Raw genomic sequence first — 12080 nt, 5'->3', positions numbered from 1 at the left:
GTAAAAAAGGAAAAACAAGATATTTACATCTTATGAACCGTTGGATTGTTTAGTTATCTGCACAACACTGACATGTAAATCAGTGTTTTACTGCACCTTTGTGTATGTGAAGTGGTTAAGAAGATGATTTTACTGAGTGTAAAAAGAAATGTATTGGGCACTGAAAAGACAGCTTTGATGAAAAGGTCAGCGGATCAAAAACAGTGGGATGGATCAGTGAGGCAGGAGGTGCTTCAGTTTGGAATACAGCACTGTGGGCCCGCGACAAAAACCTCCAGCTAAGCTGCGTCTGGAAAAGATTCTGAATGTGTGTGTGGTCGGGATCCCTAACACCCCCCCTCCCCCGACTCCTGTCCGCCAAGGTGGCTAATATAGCATTAAATCAGCCCTGCTTGAAATGCACGCTGAATAAAACCAAAAAACAAGGGAGATGCAAGTCTGGATTGTGCAGCGCCTGCCTGCAGCCGCACAGGAATTCAACACCCGGGGTCGTGTTTCTTCATTTCAGTGGTTTCTGCAGGATTTGAAACAAAGCAAAGATGCGACTCGATATCCTCCGCGGGAGAGAATCTGCAAGGGCAGCTAACCGGACTGGGATGCCAAATTTAAATATGAATGATTAACCAGCTTCCTCCAGCTTAGCGGCAGTCTTACGGGAGCAGGTGAGTAACCTGGAGGAAAGCTGACTGCCACACATTTGATTGACACGCTCAGCCTGCGACGCTCCGTAGCTTAAGACGCGCTCGAATGCCCCGCACACGCCTTCGCATGGCTCGTTGGAATGAGTGACAGGCTGAGCTTGGAGGGGGGTGGGTGGGGTTCGAGTGGGCGGGGGTGGGTCCCTGCCCAGCTGGCAGACAGCGTGGAGGCTGCATCTGAAAATATGTTTCTATAATGGAAATAAATGTGCATCTGGTGCGGATCTTTCTTGTCAACAAAGCGTCAGAGACCCTGTTGGTGCTTTTCCACAAAATGAGCCTTTTCCACTTCACACCTGGCGGAGTCCTGGATGACAACACCTGCGACTGCTTCACACACCTCTTGAAACACTGTCCATGTTTGTCGAGGCGAACAACAACAGAGTGACGAATCGTGCTTTACGCGAACAGCGCGGCCACACAGGATCGGGGACGGTGACGACGACGGGCTGAACTCAACAGACGCAGGTTCAGAGAGATCTCTTGGGAATGGCCGAGCTCGAGAAATAAGAACGTCAACAGCAAAGAAAATAACGCCATCGCGTGACCAAGCCTCAAAAGGTGCGTTGCCACGTTGCTGTTGTTCTTCTTCTGCCAAATTATGATGTGGAGGAGCAGCGGCTCTACTCCAAGCTCCTCCCGGGTGACCGAGCTGCTCACCCTGTCCCTCAGGGTTCGCCCAGCCACCCTACGGAGGAAACTCATTTCGACCTCTTGCATCAGCGATCTCGTTCTTTTGGTCACTACCCAAAGCTCGTGACCATAGGTGAGGGTGGGGACGTAGATCGACCGGTAAATCGAGAGCTTCGCCTTTCGGCTTAGCTCCTTCTTCACCACGACAGACCGGTACAGCGACCGCATCACTGCAGACGCCGCACCGACCTGTCGATCTCACGCTCCACCTTCCTCGTGAACAAGACCCCGAGATACCCGAACTCCTCCACCAGGCAGGGTGTCTCCACCGACCCGGAGAGGGCAAACCGCCTTTTTCCAGGTCAAGAACCATGGCGTTGTTGTTGTAGTTTGATATTTTCAGCAACTCCGAAATCAATTAAAAAAATAAGGGCCAGATCCACAAAGCGTTTGCACGGCTTTTGCGCCTGAAAATCCGTGTAAACAGCGGCAAAAACGGTGATTCCGATCCACAGAGGGGACGCAAATGTTTAAATTGGCGGAAAATGTGCCGAGGCGCAGGTAGCGGCAGGGCTGCGCCAGGCTCATTTGAATGTATTGAAATGAGTCATTACGCGCAAAAGGACACACCCCCTTCTATGCAAATATGCCTAATTTAAACAGCGGCAGATCCAGAAAGAGTTTGCGCTCATGTCCGCACGCAGTTTGACAGACGGAAACACCGCCAGCCAAAACCAGGCGCAGTTTCTGTCTGTCAGAGTGTTTCTGGCTTCTGAGTGAAACTTTCCTCTCTGAAAAGCCTGAAATATATCCCCAAATCTTATATATAGATCGGCATAGACTACAGTATATATGCCAATATTTTAGATAGGCTATGAAAAATACAAATGGTACTCAGGTGTTGGTGAATGTCATGCTTATATAATGACGCGTCTTGCGTCTTGACTTTCTTTCCATTATGGCAGCAGTCTTGGTAAGACGGCGGAGGCATCGTAATGCCAGGAGCACAGGAGCCTTTATCCTAGCAGAGGGGCAGCGAGGGCAGGCAGCTCACGATCCAAAAATGTTTGTTTGCTTTTCCGTGCATCCATGAACACAAACCAAACACACGCACTCACGAACAACCTTTGGCGCAAACTGCTCTCAGGTTGCCAGACCGCAACATTCGCACCTGTTTCCGGTGCCGCATTTGTGGGCGTGTTTGCGCCTGCATGTCATTAGCGCAAAAACCTTTGTGGATACCCGCATCTGTGGCGCAGATTGCGGCCGCAATCTCGCCGCCAAACGCGTCGCATTTTACCGCTGCGCGCCCTTCTTTGAGGATCTGCCCCGAAGTCTTTTTTTTTTTAAACTTGATAATTAATATAGAATTGTTCATGACTTAAAATAAAACAGCTCTGTCCTCCTGAAGCAACTAAGAACGGACGTTTCCGGTGGCAGACGCGTGAATTAACCCCAACTCGGTTGCGGGTAGGAGCTGTTGGCGTAGAGGAAATTTGAACTCCCGGCCAGATGTGCTGCACTGGATTTTAGTCAGTGGCAGCGTTTGCTGCCCATCACTCGGGGAGCTTGAGGTAAGTCCAAGCACCCAGAGTCCAAGATGGCAGCCCATTCATTTCAATGAAGTTGCTCACCCAGTGCATGTCCCGAAAAAGTTTTTGACTTCCGCATCAATGTGTCAATAGACCATGCGGACTAGTGTCACTTTCCATCGTGCCTCTGTAACTCACATAATCGTTGGCCAATCAGAACGACCCTGGAGAACGTCACTTACAGACACGTCAGGACGCAGCCAATCAGAACGAGCTAAGACAATGGGATTTTGTTTTGCTGTAGTACCTCGAGTGGCCACTGGAAATAATCGGTCTGCCACCAGATTGCCAGTCCGGTATCCAGTTCTTAATATATATCCATGGGTAAGACGGCGCTCAAATCAAATACGAGCCCAGGCACGAAATCACAACGATCGGCCATGTGACGGCAAATGGTGAGGAAAATTAGATGGAGCCTGATAAATACTTAACTAGCCTGTAGCACCGAGCATGGCACAAAGCCCTAGTGTTGCATAACGTGCAGCGAATAAGGGCAGGAGAGACTGACAATAGGGTGCAAAGGGTGGGGGGGATATAGGCGACTTTTGTTTTGTTTTTTTTACTCTCTGTGTGCAAAGCTCCAGCTACGATCTCCTGCACCTTGCGACTCCCCCTCCCACCGCCAACCCCCACCCGCGGAGGCCGAGGTGTAGACGGATTATGCAAATCTTCGTCGAAATAGGTCGCCGGAGTGCATCCTTGTCGGCTTAAAATCCCTGTTATTTGAGAACAGGTCTGGGTTTTTTTCAGGTTTTTACCATGAGACTCTGTCTCGACTGGAATCGACTGGATTTGGGGGAGGAAAAAAGTGGGCTGCATTTCCCTTGAGTGCACACACTCAACGACTGAGCCCACGTTGAGGCTTCCTGGACTCGATTCCCTTCAAAACTTGGAACTTGGACGTCAATTTTCAGCAACAACCTTGTTCAGTAGTGCCGTGCCGAGTGCTAGTGACCTTCGACGAGAGGTCAAAGTACTCAAATCACTATGAATGGAGAATTGGATGATAATATTTCTTTGTACTCGATCTGTATTCTGATTTCACTGCAGACCACGAGTGTACATTTGTGATACACAATTTTTGTGTTTAGTAAGTTTATATCCATCTTCAGTCACTGAGAAATACATATTAACAGTCAATAACTTAATACATCACTGAATTCTTTAGCATACATTATTTGACCTGCGATCACAGACAGTGCAGCAGTGCAACACCCAGTGCAACAAGTCTGCTGAGACGCCTGCAAGGTCAAGACCAGCGCAGAAATAATGAGCTAGCGCTCCTTTATGCCAGATTTAGAGGAGAGTTTAAACGTTAAACCATTGTACAGTCCGATCAGTGGAAGCAATTGGACAACAGTATCTCTTAAACTGGTGAGATTGACCTTCAAAAGAAGGCAAACAACTAAGTTCCATTCCTAAGTCTCCTAAATTGACTCAAAAATCGCTTCAGACGGGATATTTTCAAGAATGACGTGTGAGATTTCAGACTCAGATTCGGCTGCTTTTCCATGATCATGTGCAGGCAATGGCGGCCTTCAATATGATCATAAAGTTGCTGATAAAGTTATTCTCCATAGTCTGTTCTTTTCACATCATATAATATCCACTTGGTTGCATTGCTTCCATAATAGTGCATCACAGTAGAGTTTTATCCAATCATATTTCAGCTAGCTCGTGTTGTCAGGCTCTATCAAATCTAATGGACTTATTAAAACTTTTTGAGCGATCTCTTAAAATCTTTTATTTGTACAATTTGACAGAATCAGTGGTCTTAGTTACTTTGTTTTAATTATAATTTAAATGCTCGAGAAAATGTTGCTCAACTAGGTCCCATATATGAAGGTGGTGTCATGTGTTAGTGTGATTGTCTACGGATTCTGGAGACGGAGTGTCATATTTCGGGTATTATGAGGCGTATTAATGTAGGGTGGACTAAATAAGACGTCACTGATGGCCTCGGTATATAATGCATGTGTGCAAGTACTTCAGATGACTTTGAGTGAACTGCGGTGCACCAGTCTGGAGTCTCACATCTCAAAATATTTCAGCTCTGTCAGTGGAGCTGCAACAGATTTTTCCTACAACAGCAGAACTTTAGAACCTCTTCCAAGGTGGAAGTCGTTTTTTTTTTTGTTTTGTTTTGTTTTTTTAATTCCACCCCCCTCCACCTACCCCCATGTATTATTCATGACCTGGCTGCTGCCGTCGGCCTGCTCCCCGTGCCATGGCCTATTTACAGAGTCGCCCGTGAATCCATTAGCCATGGACGGCGGAGTGCCAACAGCTCGTTGTGGAGCGAGCGCATGAATCCATTCATGGCCTCCGCAGCCTACGACAGCAGCAGCAGCAGCAGCAGCTCCAGCCTGAGCCTGGCCGACACAGGGGTCGCCTTCAAGAGCACAAACTATTTAAATAGCATAGAATACCACAGAATAGAATTGATGTACGTTGGTGACCTCAAATTGGGAAACTACGCTATCACATAATATAAGGCAAGCAGTGTAGGTAGTTAAAGAACGTTAATTGTATCCAATCTGTTTCTTCTGCCGCCTACAGAAGCTCTGACAATAGAAGTGATGCTTTTCAGATCTGTTCATGTCTTGTAACTGGAACCATAAATGGAAAATAACAACAAACGGGGAACCTGAAAGCAATTAGACAAACGTTCCGCCTATCTACCATTTAAAAAGGACGAAAAGCTTTTTTTCTAAGTGGCACTTAAACCAGGTACCAAAAGGTTGAGGTCTCCTATCAAGAGTCAACATGTGTCTCCCTCCTTTTTCACATTTTCCGTTCCGTTCTTCTGTGGCTTTAATGGCATGACAATTCCAAGCGTGTGAAAACTGAGCTAAAAACATGAGAAACATTCAAAGATTTACACATTTTACTCCATCACTGAATTATCAGAGACTCAACGATGATAATAACAACAATTCCTAAGGTAAAAAGTACTGCATTTCGCAAATGCATCACACCTCTTGGTGTATGGGATGTATTAAGTCGTGACCTTTTGTCTTCTCAGCTACCAGAGCTAGTGCTCAGGGGCGTTGGGATTCCATAATCCTCAGGTTCAATGGAAAGCACACCATTGGCTGTTTTTCTTTCGTCGGGGGAGGGGGGTGGGGGGAGTCATTGTCACCGGCCGTCTGTAGGCATGCAACCCGTCGGCTGCCTCTCACGCTACGTCCAGTGTGGTAAAACACACTATGAAATTACAAAACCTAGCACAGCATAAGGTCGTCCTGTGAAGAATGGCTGTCAAGTGTGTCTGTCACTTTTATTAGTAGTGAGAGGGGATGACAGTGATGATCTCTGAACTACTGAGGCTTTAAGAAGTAGTGGGCAATCCTGGACCCTGAACTTTTCCTATGCAATTGCGATTTATTTATTTCAACTCTGATTGGTCATATTTTGTACAGAAATTTGTGGTGTGGAGGTTCCCTTTAAGGTTAGAAGAAGTCTATGATGTCAGCTGTGTGTAGATATTTGAATGCGATAAACAAGTCATGGCACTCTTGACAAGTTATGAGTGTTTGATTTGTCACGGGATCAGAATTGAAGTCCCGAAACAAGCCCCTCCTTTCGACTGCCGCCGTCCAATCCTAGGCTAGCAACTGTCAAGAGAACCAACAGTCCCCTTAGCTAGCAGACTTTTTTCAATGCAAAAATGACTCTTTCTGCTGTTCGCCTGCGTTTCTCCTCTAGCGTATTCCACTTTCATCCTATTTTTACAGGAAATGTTTTCCTGTCCAATTTCATACAGCTCCACCAAAAACACAATTTCTGCCGCGGCCACAGCGATGTGCCATTGGTGAAATGGACCACCTGTTGTTTTTAATTAAGAATTACATTATTCACGTAGAAAGTATTTTTTTGTACATTTACATCGACGTTGAATGTGTGCAAAGCGACGTTGCACATCGAAAACTTAACATAAAAAACATAAAAATTCATACAAATAAGTTTCATTTGTCTTTTTTTGCGAAAAATGTGGCACATTTTTAGCAAAGCTGGAGAGGAAATCCTCCCTCAGATCCACATCTCATGTGTCTCATTGCATACAAGTAGGTTTTTAATTGGCAACAGTGTCAGTTTAGGTCGACAGCAGAGTCGCCGAGCGGCATTCCAAGGCCTCCGAGCCGAGATGAGGAAGAGCAGCCTCGCACCAAACCGAACGCTGAGCCAGAAATCCCAGAGAAGTCTCGAAAAAAGACGAGTAGAAAAGGCGGCCGGCACTCGGATTTGTCGTCTCGGCCTGCGACGTTACAAAAATACATCCCTCTCATCGCATTATGAAGGAAGCCCTGTCTATTTCTGGTGCCTTTGGCCGGCTGACACGATCATCCGCTGGTGCGAGATTTTTTTGTTTCTTTTTTTTTCTTTTTCAGCCTTGAACACAACGCCCACGACGTTAAAAATAGCTCCTGCCACTCCGTTCTTTTTTCCTCCAAGACTCCTCCGTCTCTGAGATGATGCTACCTCAGGCCCACTGTGGGGGACACTCGGGGTTGGGGGGTCGGCACCACCTCACCGCTGACCTTTATTCAAAACAGCTCCCCCCACCAGCCAGGATGTCACATTCCTGCAATTTCGTGCAAACTCACTGCCGAATCCACCATCTGCCATCAAACAAAGGCAAAAAAAAAAAAGAATTAAATCCCAACAATAATCCCTCCCCTTGCGTTTAATCCCACCCCCTTCGTATCGCAGCATCGAGCAGCATCGAGCAGCATCTGGAGTTCTCGGCAGCGTCCTCTGGTAACCTTTTCATCCCATGTGGACTCCTGAGTCACCCTGCTGCTGATTGACAGCTTGCCGTCTCACACACACGTACACATACACACATCTAATGGGCTACCACATCTGCACCCACAGCTGGATGCATTTCTCTCCTGTCTTGAACATCCTTGGACCGACCGAGCGAGTCTGTTTTTCTCGCATCGTAATTGCCCCGTTTCTATTGTTGCAAAAATTTTTTTTAAAAAAGTGGGGGGTGGGGGGGGGGGGGGGGGGGGGGTGGGAGCAGGTGGCAGTGATCACAGTTTCGACGGCAAGAGGGGGATAATCTGCCCGTGCCTTGGCAAAAACATCTCGCTCATCGGCGGCTATAAATAGACGCGCGCCAGCGAGCGTCGAATCGAATTCATCCGTCCGTTATGTTCGTCTGTTTGGTTTCGAAATAAATTACCGAAATGTTTTGAATTGCGAAAGCAAAAATTCGGGAACGAGGGGAGCTGCTTTCAAATTACCATCCAGAATTAGGGGTTTAGTAAAAAAAAAACTAAACAACAACAAACAAACAAAAAAAAAACAACATCTTCTTGGTTTGTCAGGGGCAACCCAAAAGGACACAGAGAGAGCACGCGGTGGTGGGAATCGAACCTGCAACCTCGGAGCTGTGAATAGACAACGCTGCCGACGGCACCAAAGTTGACAACAAGTGAACAAGTTGCAACTCGTTGGCTCATCCGGTCAGGGGGCGGAGCTTCCGGCTGGCCAGTGGTGGGGGGGTAATTTAACCAAAGGCCTTCACACTTTTATACAACAGCATCCCAAGTCATGTCTTTGTTAATTGAGGTACAGTATCTGTTTTTAGTATGTAGTTCTGACTTGATGATTGGCCTCGATTTTGTTCTTGGTGGAAAAAACACTTTTTTTTTTAATGTGATCCCAGCCCCACTAGGCCAGTGGGAACAAGCTAATATAGGTGTTCAGTATTAACATTGGTGAAGATTTGCTGTCCTCTAATTCCCAGGAATGGTGACAGGCCTACTCTTATAAAGTCACACTGACATTTACAACATTTATGAAATACAAAAAAAACTATAGTACAATTTTAAGTCTGAAAACAGTCACATAGTCATTTTAGGTATCTACTTATTGACACCCCATGTGAGTCATGATGAGACGAAGAATAAAAAAGAAGAAGGAAAAAGAAAACAGTAAGTATCACACACAAAAACAAAAACAAAAAAACATCACTGCATCTCCAGTCTGCTTAACCTTGACAAGCCGATCTTCAAGACGTCTCCGTCTCGCGGATGAGGATGATAACTAGAGTGAGAGAGAGTCCGATAAGGCTCGCGAGGACTCAGCAGATTGTCTGCGGCGCCAGCCAGCCAGCCAGCCAGGCAAGCAGGCAGGGCAGGGTGGGCGGGTGGGCTGGCACCCGGAGGAGGCGGCGCTTCAAAATCTCTGAGTCATCGCTCGGTTTTCCTTTGACTGCTTTGTGCCTGGAGGACGAGGAGGCTAAAAGAGAGGAAACTCCCAAAACCAAGCGCCGACCCAGGACAGGGTGGCAGAGGGTTGGGGGGTTAGAGAGTGGGGGTTCATTAGCTGGCAGAGGCAGCAGGAGGAGCAGAGGGTTGCGTCCGACGGCGGAGGGGACGCAGTTGTGCGACGGAGCACATTGCTGTTTGCGTCTGCATGTGGCAGAAAACAGAATTACCTGAGCTGAATATCAATGAGGGCATCGGTTAAAAAGGTCTCACTTGCTTTTTGTTTGTTTGGTTTTGATTTTTTTTTCCCGGGAAAAGAGCTGAGGAGTGACAGAGGGACTGGGGTACATCATGGAATGCAATAGAACTGAATAAAATGGTATTTCATTCACCTCCCTCAGGGAAAATGCTGGTGTACAGCAGCAGCTCGCTAAACAGACCCAACAGGATAACTTAACGCTCGCTGATAACTGACTGTGCAACAAACAGAGAAGGAGAAAAGAAGAGACAAGCAGGGCAAAAGCAGCGCATCAGGAATCTAACATGGCAAATAAATGAAGACAACATGGCACCATTATTGCACTCAACCCAGACCAGGTAACGGAATCAATGAAAATCGCAATGAAAAGATGCAAGCGATGAGTTATCGAGTACGATGGAAATCCCAGTGTCGATCGCGGCCCGACGTGACAATGGCGACGACTCCGGCGATGTGAACGCGATCCCTCTATTTATAGCAGCATCCTCTGATAATGCAGCTTGAGAGTGCCGGCATGTAGAAAGGAGGGAGACACGTCAAGCTGAGTCCAGCACATTTCGACTGGTGCGCACAAACTAAGCCCCGACGCTAGAACACATGGTTTTGAAGCATTGTAACAAATGGGTTCCAGATCATGAAAATGCCATAGCACAACTAAATGCTGGCATGCTAGTGTGGAAATACTAGTGCAGCGTGGGTGAAAGAGCTTCCCTTTCAAGGGTATGGTTTACACGTTTTGATGAAAGGATGCAAGACTATTTCGGGTCGACGTTCAGAGTGTCGCAAAGTGAGCCGCGAATCCCAACGTGAGCACATATTAGCGTCGTGGTGGGAGCAGCGGAGGTTTAAGATGTTGCTGATGTTGAAAAGGAAGGTTGGTCTGTCTTGGGAGTTAAAAGAGTGTAAAACCAGATGTTTGCTGGGGAATCAGCGTATATTAGCCATTTAATGTATGCTGATGACTCAATCATTATGTCACCATGCAGGGCTGCTTTACAGCAACTGCTCAGAGTTTGTACACAGTATGGTACGCATGTGTGACAAATTCAATCCCAGAGGGAGAGAGAGAGAGTCATTATGATGGCCAGAACTGAGGAGGATCAGAAGCTGAAGTCTCCTGCCTTTTATTTGTCTGAGCTGGATTTGGGACAGAGCTACACATTGTATGCCAAGGCACAATATGCTCACACGCAAATTTCATATCTGCATTGATGAAGCTAAAACAACTCTCTGTAGAGCTTTCTGCACTCCTCTACACACAGCACAACTGCGGTGTGACCACAGTAAAGCCACAATGAACAAAGTTAAGGTGGCATATAATGATGCTCTTAGAATCTTAGAATCTTCTTACGCTACCCAAAGTGGGAAAGTGGTAGCAAGATGTTTGTGAACTGTAATGCATCCACTTTCCAAGCACTACAATTTTATGTGTAAATGTAGGTGTCGGCTGGTTAGGTCCAGTAATGGGATGATTATGTCTTTAACTGACCCAACCAAAAGTGAGACTTTTTCAAATTCCTCCTGTCTGTATTTTAACCACTGAGGGCACCTGTCTATTCATGTTGCCTGTATACTAAGTGTGTATTCTATATCTGGTCCTTGAGTCTGTCAATAAAGAGTAAAGCATCCGTGCAGACAGCTTATAACTGCTTGAGCGGGAGCTTGCAAGTAGATATGGTTGGTCACGTTTTTGACTTGAGCGATCGCTTCCTGCCCAAGTGCTCTCATGCTGGCACAGAGCGTTGAGCCCTGAGTGCCAGGCAGTCGCCAGGACGCATCAGTATCCTGCCAACAGCGGAGTGAAGAGACGAGCCTGTCTGGGCAGGAGCACTTTTAACTTCCACTAAGGTGCCAAGGAGTGTCTGGGTGGAAAATCTGTGCGACTGCTGGCTAAAGCCAGCAGCTTTAAGAGGCCCGACCGTGACCATTCCTCTGTAAAATTGGAGAAAAACCGTCTGGTGTGTCCCCACATTTGGTCTTGTAATGTTCATGATTTCAACGGTCTCAACGACCTGTCACTTGACAGTCGTTTGGGGCTAGCAGGTCGAAAACAGAGGGTGAGATAAGCTACGTTTTTTTGGTTGTGGCTTTGAAAGTTTTTTGGCTAGGAAGCTAAATAGAAGATGATACTTTCATTAGGAGGCCAAGATCAACACGGTATATATGGTTGGGGGGGATCAGTGAGGGGAGAAAAAAAAAAAGCTGCAGAGGTGAAACAGTATCTGAGCAAAGTGCTACACCGCCATTAAAGCCTATAAAGCCACGCGAAGCTAAACGACGGAAACCTGAGACACATCCCAGTCCTCAGTCTGTTGATGAAGCAGAGAGGGACGCTGCGCACACAGGATGTGACTTAGGTTGGAAAAGGGGTCGGGCGAGGGGAAAACATAAAGTTTTTGCCATCCTCCGACACGCTAATGCTAACGCTTCTTAAAGGGACAGTCCAACAACAGGTGAACATGGGTTCAGGGAGGCAACAGAGATCAGGAAGCGGGGCCCGCGGACCATCAACACGAGGGAGCGTTCATGCTCTCGCCCACCTGGAGCAGCTGTAGAACGGACAGCGCAGGGCGTGACCATCAGCTGGTAAGACAAGTCACACACCAACATCATGTGACACTCTGATGAAGGTGGAAGAATACGTCGAAACATGTCAGGTAAATAAAAACCTTAAAAA

This window comes from Nelusetta ayraudi, unplaced genomic scaffold (genome assembly GCF_046127955.1).
Source record: "Nelusetta ayraudi isolate G7.1 ecotype Tasmania unplaced genomic scaffold, CSIRO-AGI_Nayr_v1 ptg000135l, whole genome shotgun sequence".
NCBI classification, from domain to species: domain Eukaryota; kingdom Metazoa; phylum Chordata; class Actinopteri; order Tetraodontiformes; family Monacanthidae; genus Nelusetta; species Nelusetta ayraudi.
Note: the sequence above shows the minus strand (reverse complement) of the source record.